Below are 12,206 nucleotides of genomic sequence, written 5' to 3'. Positions count from 1 at the left end.
CTTTGTTTTTAAGCTTTCTGCCACAGAAATAGTTCATTGGAAGTTGCATGACATTAAGATTTTTAAAATCTTAGTAATTGGCTTTAAATCTTAGTATTCTGTTTTAACATAATATCCAACTTTCTCTCAATGATTTCCAAACTTTTTCAACAGTTAGAAGCATGAAATTATAATTATGTGTCCAATGTATCCCAAGACAACCACATACACATACGCACACACCAGCTTTCTGAATTCAAGTTAATCTAAACGGGGGGGGGGGGAGGTTGTTACATTTAAACAAAGAGTATCTTCACACCTTAAAAACTACCACATTTATTTAAATGTAAGTGTCTTTAAAGCCAAGGCAACAAGTGCCTTTACAACAAGTTTTCATTGGAGGAGTGTTTTATGAAAATACTCCAAAGGAAGTATGAGGTAAAATGGATAAAATATTACCGTACAATAAGAACATATAAAAAAATATGACTTCCTTCTAAAATTATGTTGAAGCTCAGTCTGAATGTATGAACTGACTGGATGTTTTAAGACATTTCTCAGGCACACATACACCAATGTTACAGTCTGGAAACAGTAAGTGTTCTCATGCACTGCTAATGTGCTTGTTTCACATGTTCAAAGCTGAGGTTGTTGATCAGAAGTGTTTTCCTAAATCAATAACCTCAACCCAAGGCAACAAGGAATTTCAAGGTTGCTCAACTAAACTCCCGTGTTTAACATTCTCAAACATTTCTAAAGTCACTGTATGAAACATGAACTCTGCACTCCACAGAATTTCTGGAATTCAGAACCCCAATATTGCTCATCACCACTTTTTTGTGGGATGAAAATGAGCCCACCATGTCATATAATCAGCATTTGAACTGAATTAATGAATTTCCATCCCAAATTAACTAATCAGATTAAACAAGCCCTGAATTATATTATTCTAATTTAGTGATAATCTTTTCTTCCTTTCAGCCCTTTCTACTAACTGGGATGTGTGATCAAACTGTCAGATGGTTGACAGTTACTCTGCACAAATGCATCACAAGGCAGCACTACAAGTGTTATTATAAGACTATCCAAACAATAAGTTTGTAGGGAAGCATTTCCTCATTTGATTTGTGGGATCCAGGTATCTTCTCCTGAGGAAGCACTTATTTCTCAATGATGCTACATCTCCCTACCCCTCAAAATGGTGCTACAATTTGTCCAGTAACTAATGGAGTAAGAGCAATTTGGAATGCCATCTGGAACACAGTTGTATGATTTGGACCAATTATGAATGACCCAAATGTCTCTTGTGATGCCCACTTTTTGTTATAACTTAACACCTGTACTCAATCTGAGAAAAAAGCATTTGAAAAACCACCCCATTTATCTTTATAATTCCATTTATTCTACAAGCCAGCTAATGCCTATTCTTAAGTACGTGGCAGAACGGACATTTCATATGCTAATCTTGTACCAACATAAAATCATGCAATCATCTTAAACCAGATGTAACATTGTTAGACTTTTGCTAGTTATTTCACTGATAAAACACTGCTCACATCCAGTTCACCTTGAATGCCACAGTTGTAGCAGTACCAAGGACTCAAAATGTGCCAGGTTGTCAAGATGGCTTAGAGACCAACTGCAACTTGTACATTTTGACAAGGTGCTTTGGGCTTGTCACCATTGCAGTTTGGATCCTTGATCGTTAAAGTTGATCAAGATCATTAATGGCTTTTGGGAAGAGAAGAACATAGTCTTTCTTAAGCGTTTCCTCCTCAAGAGGCCATAGTACCTCTTGGGTGACTAAGTTATGATAGGACTAACTAAACAACTCCAGGCATTCCTGGATGATACATACTTTCTGCTTGAGTCCTTTAAAAGCTGGCTTTTAAGCTGGGTATGGATCAGAAATGGCACTCACATTCCTAACAGACAGTCCATCAAGAATTTATCCAAATTATTGGAGAAAATAATTTCACCCCATTGCCCTCTTTCTGCCACTGCCTGGTCTGCACTGATGTTACAGTACAGTGGACTTCTGTTAATCATGCAAGGGAGTCAGCTACCCAGCGTTAGATCTGTGACACCTCATGTAAGCCAAAGATGTCACTCCCACCGGCTAACTTTGTTAGAGTTAGAGTACAACTGCTCTGATGTTATTGAGGGATTTGAAAATCTAGGGCTAGACATCTGACTGCTTTGAAAGACTGGGGGAAAACTGAATGAGCATATTAAACTAAGCCAACTCATTTGTGCCACAGGTTTTCAAAGGACATCGTAAAGAAGCAGATCACTTGAGAGGTCTCAAAGCCTCTCTTAGGAAAGAGACAAACAACCCTTGTTTTTCTATCTATCTATCTATCTATCTATCATAGGGTGGTAAAGATTCCCCTTCAGATTAAAATCATAATGATGTCACAGAATGTATCATGGTATAGGAGGTGTGCAATGCCAAGAGTACTCAGATGCACACTGCAAACACCTACACACTATCACTTTCAGTTTAATGGGGATGCTATGCAATGATTTACAGTACAGTACGGGTGGATTTAGCTGCCAGATACTGTATCTGCTTAAACACTTCCTTGCTTGCACCTGATAAAGTCATAGGGATGGAGCGTTCTCTGACCACATGGTAGTATCTGCTTTACTTCTGCTCTGCTTCTCTGGATTTCTTAGCTGCAGAAGGATGACAATGCTGGGCTTAACAAAGCAGTCAGTCACAGACAGTCTCCTCCTTATGCAATTTCAGATGTCAAAAGACGTAAGCTTTTAAGCTGAATCCATCCAAAGTTTCAGAATGAAAAGTAGAATAACTTACAAGCAAAGCAGTAACATGAGCACCATTAGAGCCTAACAAAAACATGATGTGGTCTTGCAGATTGTTCAGTAATTTAGTCATTTATCTCTTGACAGCCCTGAGGTGGGCAGCAAAAAGAGGTGGTTTATCAAGCCTCTGATGGACCGCCATGTTTGAGTGGTAGGCTATATTTGGCTTGGTTGGTCACCCGTTACACAGAACTGCATTTAAGAACACTCCATTAAAATGACTTATACAGCAAGAGGATAATCTAAAAGACAAGACAATTACTGAGCATCGGCAGCAGAAAGTATTACTAAGGATATTTGACCGGCAAGTGTTATACTACCATTAAAGCAAACATGAAGCTGAAAATGAGAAGAAACAGTTATCATAGTTTTAAAAAACTGCATACAATTAAAACATCTTAACCATGATGCTAGTTACTAGAGTCCCAGGAGGATTATTTAGAACAAGCCCTTCATATGGCAAACAAAACAGAAAAAGCAGTAACAAGAGATCAGGCTCCATAAGCTTAAGTCTAAACTAGCTTTATAGCAACTCATAATTGTTCAACAGATAGAATGAAGATAGCACAAATTCTCCAATATATACAAAGCAAGGATACATATCAAAGTATTTTATCACTTTAAATCCCTTCGCTATCTAATCACTAAGACAGATGGGTGTACAGCCATTATGAGCATGAATCCTTAAATTCTGTGGCATCACACATGAGATACAAGTCCTATCTTAAAATGGCAGACACGTTTGCATATACACCAAATTTGTGTATTAGTTTATAAAGTGATGGATGGAATTTACAGTATTGGCTTGTAGAGACTGCGCACGTGGCATTTCTTTCGTCCATCCAAAATGCAGTATGTCTAATCAAATATATGATTAACAGGGTGCTAGAATGAGTTTAGTAAGGAATGAATGCATCACAGTCAATCAGTAGTGTACATACGGAATAGCAGACAGTTGAACACGTGCGATCTTTCTGGTCAATATTCCTTTCCTGTGATAGGATAATTTATTGCCAATGTATATTTTTAGAAAGGGGAGGGTGGAGTTGGTTGGTTTGTATATAACTTCAAAAGAACAGTATCACCTCAGACTTTGTATTTTGGATCCTAAGGAAATGCATGGAAGGGAAGTTCTTATCCCCCCTGTTGAAACATGTTGAACCCCATGCTGGCTGGGGGATGCTGGGACTTGTAGGACTTTTTTATGTCTAAACAGGCATAGGATTGCACCCTAAATAGATTAGTTACACTGTTTCATTCTTACAAGCAGGCTTTGCATATCTTCGTCTCACTGTATATATTTTGTACGCTTGCCTTTTCTAGCTATAGCAGGAATGGCTTTAAAACATGCCCAGGTAAGGTCTTTCGTACGACCAGCATCCATGAAGTTTGAGGCTAATAGCACAATCCTATATATGTCTCCTTAGAAATAAGTTCCATTGAATTCAATGGGGCTTGCTCCCAGGTAAGTGGTATAGGATTGCAGCCTTAGTATGGGAATACATGAAGATGCACCATGGACAATTTTGTCTTCTCTTTTTCTTTCCAGTGTTGCTCCTTTCCACTTCACTCCTTCTTAGCCCAGCCTTGACCTCAACAAAAACAAAGTAGCAAACAAAAACGAAATGCCCATGACTGATAGGTCAAAGCAAGGTGTAAGAGTTACTGGGCAGAAAAAAATCAAATGTAATTTTTTTAAAATCCCTTTTAAGTATCAATTTTTATAACCCCTGCTATATTGCTTTTCTGTTTTAACTCCTCTACCTTGCTTGGCCCAGCTCCAACACCACACACGCACTGAACAACAACAATCCCATCTAGCCTGTGTCTTTGCTCATGTGACCTTAGTCAGAGAAACTGAAAGCCCAGAACTTTCAAGAAGCAAGAACTGGTAGTCAGGCTGGACAGAGCCATTTTCACAAGATGAAAAACTTGAATGAATGGCCATGATTGATTGGTAGGTAACTTCATTTTTATGAGACTGTAAGGGTAAGTTTAGCATTTTTATGATGAGATTTAATTGTAACTATGTTATTTTTTAAGTGAGAGAGAAATGTAGTATTTTATTTATGATGTTTTTTTAAAAATCTATTTAAACTAAACAATTTTTTAATCATTGATTTTTATCCACCTTGGTTCACTTCTGCTTATCACAGGGACTTCCGTGACTTCTTGTTCCCACTGCAGCTCCTTAAGACAAATCACAGGCCACTTCAAAATTTGTGAAGTGGCTTGTTGGGCAGCACAGGGAAGCTCCAGAAGCTATCTTTGGATCCTGGCTTTATGTGAAAAATGTTTTTGCCACAGATTCATTTTGCGTAATCTGATGGTGCAACACTGTAGCGTTTCTTACTGTGTTGATGGTGCAACTTTTCAGCATTTCTAATTATGATTTTTTAGCCTACTTTATTTTGCAAAAGCCATAAATAAATATAAACCTGAAGGCTCTTTGACAGAGGCTCTTTGACAGGAACTCGCATTAGATGATACAGTCCTAAAATACTACATTACAGGTTGACGGCCTCTTTAAATGTTTGATAAATGTGTTATATTTGCAATATCTTTAGTTTATTCCAGAATTGCCTTTGCCTCAGCAACTCTGCAGTCTCTCAGGGTGAAAGGGAACAATGCCTGAATCAGACAGTATGTCCTTGTTCTTATCAGTCACATTAAGGAAATAGTTGATTGCTCTTTAGTTATCTTACTAACATCTTTAATTTGAATTTCCTGTTCTTCTGTGACGGATGGATTTAACTTGATAGTGTACTGCCAATATTTTACTACTGGACAATATTATTTTAAGAGAGTTCTAGACCTGCATTGTGTTGTTCCACATACCCACTTTAACAATGCTATCCTAGCCATGTCTAGTCAGACATCCTACTGAGTCCAGTGGGACTTACTCCCAGGTTAGTGTGCATAGGATGAAGCCTAAGGCTAATGCTGCATGGTGTGAGAGAGTGCTCAAACAATCACATCTCACCCTAATAAGGTGATATATGAACAAGCTTTCGCCTGTGCACACAGTTCCTTCACGCCTCCCTTCATGGTGGGAGCAACACATCGGGATGTACAGTTTCATCTGAACTGGGGAACTATGGTTAAAAGCTTTGAAACAAGCTAGACTAGAAACCAACTTCAAAGCATAGTGTAATATTCTATATTGCTCTGAAGTTATTAATCATAGTTTCCCAGTTTAAACAAAACTATACTTAGTTGAAGACTGCCTGGTTTGTTTAGTCTTGCCACAAAAGGAAGCGAAAAGGGGTTGCCTGCATGGCTGAAATGCTTGTTCATATCTCAGTTTATTAAGCCAACATATGATTGTCTGAGCTCTCTGACACACAATGCAAAATTGTCATTGTGTCCAAGACTGTTTTCCCTCACACAGTGGGTTGCTTCAGTTGCAATGCCAAACCACGGTTTGGCATTACTGGAATGAATGAGTCCTGTGCTTGCACACTCCGCACCATGCTCTACTTGCTTAGCAATTTCTGTGTTTTTGGAAAACCACAGTTTGCCATTTCAGCTATTTCTACAAGCCCCACAAACTAGGATTGTGAAGCCCCCTTAATTTTAAATCCATAAAAAAAATGGTTGTACTGTTCTTTCCATGCTAGGGAATAACTACTGCTGCTTTTCTGAACTGCTAAGAGTTGGATAGGATGATCATTGCCTCTCTTTTACCTCATGAGAGGAGCCTGTTCAGAATACTCCCTCTGGAACATGGCTCCAACTCTTCGCTACTCCCCTAATAGTGTGTAGATTGTTTATTATAACACAGGATGTCCCGATTCTACAATTCAGATGCCACAGGGATTGGATTACATGGTCAAGAAGATTCCTCATTCACGTAAAAATGATATGTCCCATTTTAGGTGTTGCATTCTATAAATGGAGAGGAAGGTAGGGAAGACCACACAGAAACACAATTTCACTGGATGTAGAGGTCATGGGACTACTACACTATTGCCTGAATTGACTCTATGAAGTATGCATGAGATAACATTTCTTCACATAATGGATGCAAGAACAAGAATAACTAAGGGCGCAATCCTATGCATGTTTAGACAGAGAAAAGACCTACAACTCCCAGCATGCCCCAGCCAGCAAACCATTGCTGGCTGGGGAATGCTGGGAGTTGTAGGCCTTTTCTCTCTCTAAACATGCATAGGATTGCTCCCTAAGAGAACAATCCTATGGCCCTTAGACAGTGTCGGGGGGGGGATAGGATATTGTGGATTCTTGGATCCAAGGTCGGAGACAGCACTCCAACCTCAGACCCAGACGTCCAAGCTCCCCTCCCCCTCCCAGTAGGTGCAAAGAGAACCATGCCAGCTGCCTCTCCAAGGGTGCAAAGGCGACTTCAGGGGGAAGGGGGGGTGTTGGTAGGCAGGGAAGGGATGGCTTATGCAGTATCCCCAGGTTTCCCCAGCCTCCTTCCCTCTCCTTCCCCAAAGCCCAAAACGCAGGGCAGGAGGATCGCCTCCGCCTCTCTTCCCGCTCTGCACTGGATGGCTGTATGCCTCCAGATTCAGAGGCTTATGGCCATCCCCATAAGATTTTGCCCTAAATTGCTTAAGAAAAGTACAAATGGTACAGTGGTTAAGTACATACTCAGCATTAGCAAGGTTATAGGAACTGGTGTAGTTAAGATTTAATACTGTATATGTAAATGCCATCCAAAAGATCCCTGGAACTGGGGGACCCAAACCAAGAATACGATGACACTTTATGACAAGCAGTCCAATCCTGCCTGCTGGAGCAGGAAACTTTTCTTACTTACAGCTGGTGGCCAGCACATGAGTATGCCAACATGAGGCCACTATTTGGGTCCTTAAACCGGGGTGCAAGCAGCTTCTAATGGTCCCGTTCCCATCTCCAACCACTCCTCACTTTGAAAAAAGCCCTTCACGTAGCACCCTCATACAACAGAGGCTTTCTGAAGTGTATTAGTGGAAATATCTATGGCTGTTGTTCTCCCAAAGCAGGGTGTGGAGCAAAATCCAAGCACTGGAACAAGCGGACAAGGATTCAGGTCCAGCACTAGCATCTGGCATACTGGGCATTTGCTGAGGTGCAAGTGTCTTGGCAAAGCCCACCAAGGGCTGGCACTTTGCCTGCCTCCCCCTGCCACCGCACCGCTTGGGCTCCCCCAGCATCTATGCTGCTGCAGCCACCAGCCTGGTGCTCACTTACAGATTCACCCAGTGACGCTGTAATCACTGGCTGCTCAGTTTCTCGGTCTATTACAGCACCACGTATGCTGGGTTAGCCCAACTATTCAATATGAAAGGAGAAAAATCTGGAAGGGGTAAAAAGTCAATGAAGCTGAAAAGAAGCCCCATTTGATAAACTCAGAATGCAATTTAAATGCTTATAAACATGCAGTACTGTACTTATTGGATTATTTATTTCTACAACGAGTGCCTAGATCATATATCGTAATAGCAATCTCAATTATCTGAGTACTGGTCCTTGTATAGCCAAAACGGCACCATCCACATATAACAGGGAAGTATCAGCAGACTCAGAAAATCCCAAGATTTGGGGAAATACAAACAATCTTTAAAGAAAAACCCATGGGGGTGGGGGATTCCCAAAACAGCTCAGTAAAGTATGAGTGTGGTCAGGGGCCACAGAACACAGACTGATGGTGGGTGGGGTGGGGTGGGGACCGAAAATTGGGGGCAGGGAGGGAATGGAATACCCTGAATGGGAGCACTCCATGCTGCAACATTTTGTTGCAGGTCCCACTTGTAGATAGCTAATACCAGAAGCGTGGCTGACTTTCCTTCATTTGGTTTGGCTTAAAATGTGTATGTGCAGGGACAGAGGGCTCATGCAACGCAAAATAAGGATACAGAAAGAAAATACACCCCTTATTAAGAATGTTCCCATGCAGCCTTTGGAAACACAACATTAATTAAGCAAAACATCACCACTAGAACAATTTCCACTATACAGTGGGAAATGACTATGAAGCCATGGTCCTAGAACCTCCCTTTGGGGAAAAAAACACACACACACACACACCCCAATTAATGTTAAGAAGCTAATTACTACAGGCCCAAATTACATGCTCAAGTGCATAGGAGCTGGGCATGACACATTTAATCTTTTGATCTTTAGAACAGGGGTGCAGAACCAGATATGAGTGAGGGCCAAATTCCCCCCACCAGGCCCTCTACAGGCCAGATAAGGGCCATGTGCCTGGGATTTCACACATCAACCTAATGGGGGCAGCATGTGCCACACAAAGCCACTCAGCTGGTGCCCTTACTGTGCTTCCCAGTGGTTTAGTGGCTTTGTGTATCGTGAACTGCTGAAAAACCCCTGAGATCTGCCCAAGTCCCAGTGGCCGCTCTTCCCAGTGCTGGCCGAGTGGCTTTGTGCTTCTCTTCCCAGTGCCAGCCAAGTCCCTCAGGCCTGTCTCCCCACTGTTATCACCGATCTCAGATTGGAGGCAACCATGGGAATTCCAAGCTCAGCCCCCTGGAGGAACCCAAGAAGGCTCTGCTGGCCAGATGCAGAACTTCTGGTTCTACATCCCTGCTTTAGTGGAACATCACCCTTTTAAGATTCACAAAACATCTGCCAATAATACCCTCTGGTATTACAGTGCCTATTACTATTTTTACATTTCTAGTCCCCTACAACTTCATCGACCTTGCCAGCAAACCTATGGAGAGAAAAAAACTATCCTCCTCAGTACTTGATGTGAGTTTCTTAAGAGGAAGGGATCATCAGTACACCGTTTAAAGTAGGACTTTCCTCTTACCAGAGGTCTACACCTTTCAACTTAAGCACATTAAAATAGTGAAGTAGCTTAAGGTTGCTGTGAATATCTCTCTCAGCTAAATATGAAAACTTCCTCACGCGAATGGCACAATTTTTAAAGGCGTTATATCTGGGATCAATATATTTTGCCAACAGAATAAAATAATCAAACACAGAGCTTCTTTAAATATAACAAAAGTATTCTGACTCAACACCACCTAGAATATTCCCCGCAGAGCTATTCAGCTGCTATGTGTGGTTAAACACAGGTATCTACACCTTAGGGAATATTTATAATGATGCTTCTTTGAAATCCTTTGACACTCTCTAATGTGAAAATGGACTTTCCAGCAGTCAAGTACAGAAGCACTGTTAGTTCAGACTCTGTTTTGGAACGGTTTGGGGACAACACTAAACCAAAAATACAATCTTGTATGCCATCTACAATAGAGTAATTCTTCTGGTGACTGAAGAATTCAATAATAGCGACAGAGAAAGACAGGATTCAAGTTTCTCAGTTGAGTATATGGCTCCCCTAGAGAGAATAGGGAGTTTCAAAGAATAATATTCTTGCACTTATCTTAGCAAATTACCTCATCTGTGGAATGTCCCATACAACATGCTTTAGCACCTATTATATTTGAGAAAATACACACACTTGGTAATATATCTCATTTAAATTCAATGTATTTTAATATATTCAATATTGTGAAGCCACTGAAAAGGCAGGATTTTGCTTAGTGCATTTTAAAAGCTTCAGTTGAGGCATCCCAACATATGAACAATATGATAGATTTCATTTTCAAAATTTCAAACAGGCTGTTAATTTTCAGGAATAAATCCTATTCTAATAGAGCCAGAAAACAAGGCTTAATGTTTTTTAAGCAACTATGGAAGCTAAAAGACTAACCTGTCAAAAACAGGCCTCAGTTTCTCTCAAAACCAGAATCATTATTGAAAACTAATCATTATTAGAAGCCCACTCTGGACCCAATGGTATTAGACAACAACCGCCCAGTCGCAAATACCTTTTTTTTTTTTTAGGGAAGGTACTCAAGAGAGTTGTGGCGGAGCAACTGCAGGCACTCTTGGAGGATACTGATTATCTAGACCCATTCCAGTCTGGGTTTCGATCTGGTTATGGGACTGAATCAGCCTTGGTTGCCCTGATGGATGACCATTATCAAGACAGGGACAGGGGGAGTGCAACCCTGTTAATTCTGCTCAATCTCTCATCGGCTTTTGATGCTGTCTACCATGGTAAACTCCTGGATCGACTCCATGGGATGGGTATCGGAGGCACTGTGTTACAGTGGTTCCGGTCCTACCTACGGGGTCGATTTCAGAGAGTAACATTGGGTGACTATTCCTCGGCCCTTTGGCAATTGAGCTATGGGGTGCCACAGGGCATCATCCTGTCCCCAATGTTGTTGAACATCTATATGAAACCGCTGGGAATGGTCATTAGGGGATCTGGAACTAAATGCCATCAGTATGCTGATGACATGCAGCTCTATCTCCCTGTGACATATGAATCAGGAAAGGCTGTGCAAGTCCTGGATCAGTGTCTAAACTCAGTAATGGGCTGGATGAGGACCCATAAACTGAAGCTGAATCCTGGCAAGACAGAAGCCCTGTGGGTGAGTGGTTCCTGAGTCCGGGAGATAGGCGCATTTCCTGTTCTGGATGGGGTTGATCTGAAAGATCAGGTTCGTAGTCTGGGGGTACTCCTAGATCCATCATTGTTGCTGGGGGCCAAGTGGCCGCTGTGGCTTGGAGTGCCTTTTATCAGCTTCAGCTGGTTCACCATCTACAGCCTCTCCTGGACAGGGATAGCTTGGCCACAGTGGTACAGGCATTAGTGACCTTAAGACTGGATTACTGCAACGCGCTCTATGTGGGGCTGCCCTTGAGGCTCGTCTGGAAGCTAGAGATAGTGCAGAACGCAGCAGCTCAGCTGTTGTTGGGAGCTGCCCCTTTTCAGCATGTAACTCCTTTGCTGAGGGAACTGCACTGGCTGCCTATTTGCTACCGGGCCAGGTGTAAGGTATTAGTACTAGCGTACAAAGCCCTAAACAACTTGGAACCAGGATACCTGAGAGAGCGCCTTCTTCCTTACCAACCTGCCTGGTCACTGAGGTCATCGGAGGGCTTGCTCCTGGTGGTTCCACATGGACCTATGGCCTGGTTGGAGTCCACCAGGAACAGCGCCTTCAGCATAGTGGCCCCCTTCTGTGGAATTCCCTGCCTTTGAAGGTCAGGCAGACACCAACGTTGTGTTGCTTTTGGTACCTCCTGAAGACATTATTCTTTCAAGAGGCTTTCCCTGAGTCACCAGCCATGGTTTATTATGTTCAGAATCTGTTCTTTTAAAATGTTTTAATTACAGGGTTTTATTCTTTTCTCTTGCTGTTTACCGCTCCAAGATCTTTGATTTGGAGCGGTATATAAATATTGTAAATAAATAAAATAAATAGATTATTCAGTAAAGATGAAACTCTTTTTAGGTTTTCCAGGGAAAATTAGATACTAAGTGAATCCATACAAAATTACACCAGAGTCTGAGGGGAAATTACACTTTCCCCTCAAATTCTATCAAGCATTATATTTTAGTGATT

The 12,206-nt window shown here is 41.5% G+C and overlaps 1 protein-coding gene across 2 annotated transcripts in view; it reads right to left on the bottom strand.

Annotated features, from left to right (window-relative positions):
- Nucleotides 1-12,206, bottom strand: part of COG5 (component of oligomeric golgi complex 5) — a 238,313-nt gene that overhangs the window by 189,838 nt on the left and 36,269 nt on the right. The gene's annotated exons all lie outside the window — the stretch shown is intronic.

Source organism: Heloderma suspectum, chromosome 7 (genome assembly GCF_057233095.1).
Source record: "Heloderma suspectum isolate Gila_16-S chromosome 7, 16-S_ref, whole genome shotgun sequence".
Classification (NCBI taxonomy): Eukaryota; Metazoa; Chordata; class Lepidosauria; order Squamata; family Helodermatidae; genus Heloderma; species Heloderma suspectum.
Note: the sequence above shows the minus strand (reverse complement) of the source record. Positions and strands in the feature narration are given on the sequence as shown.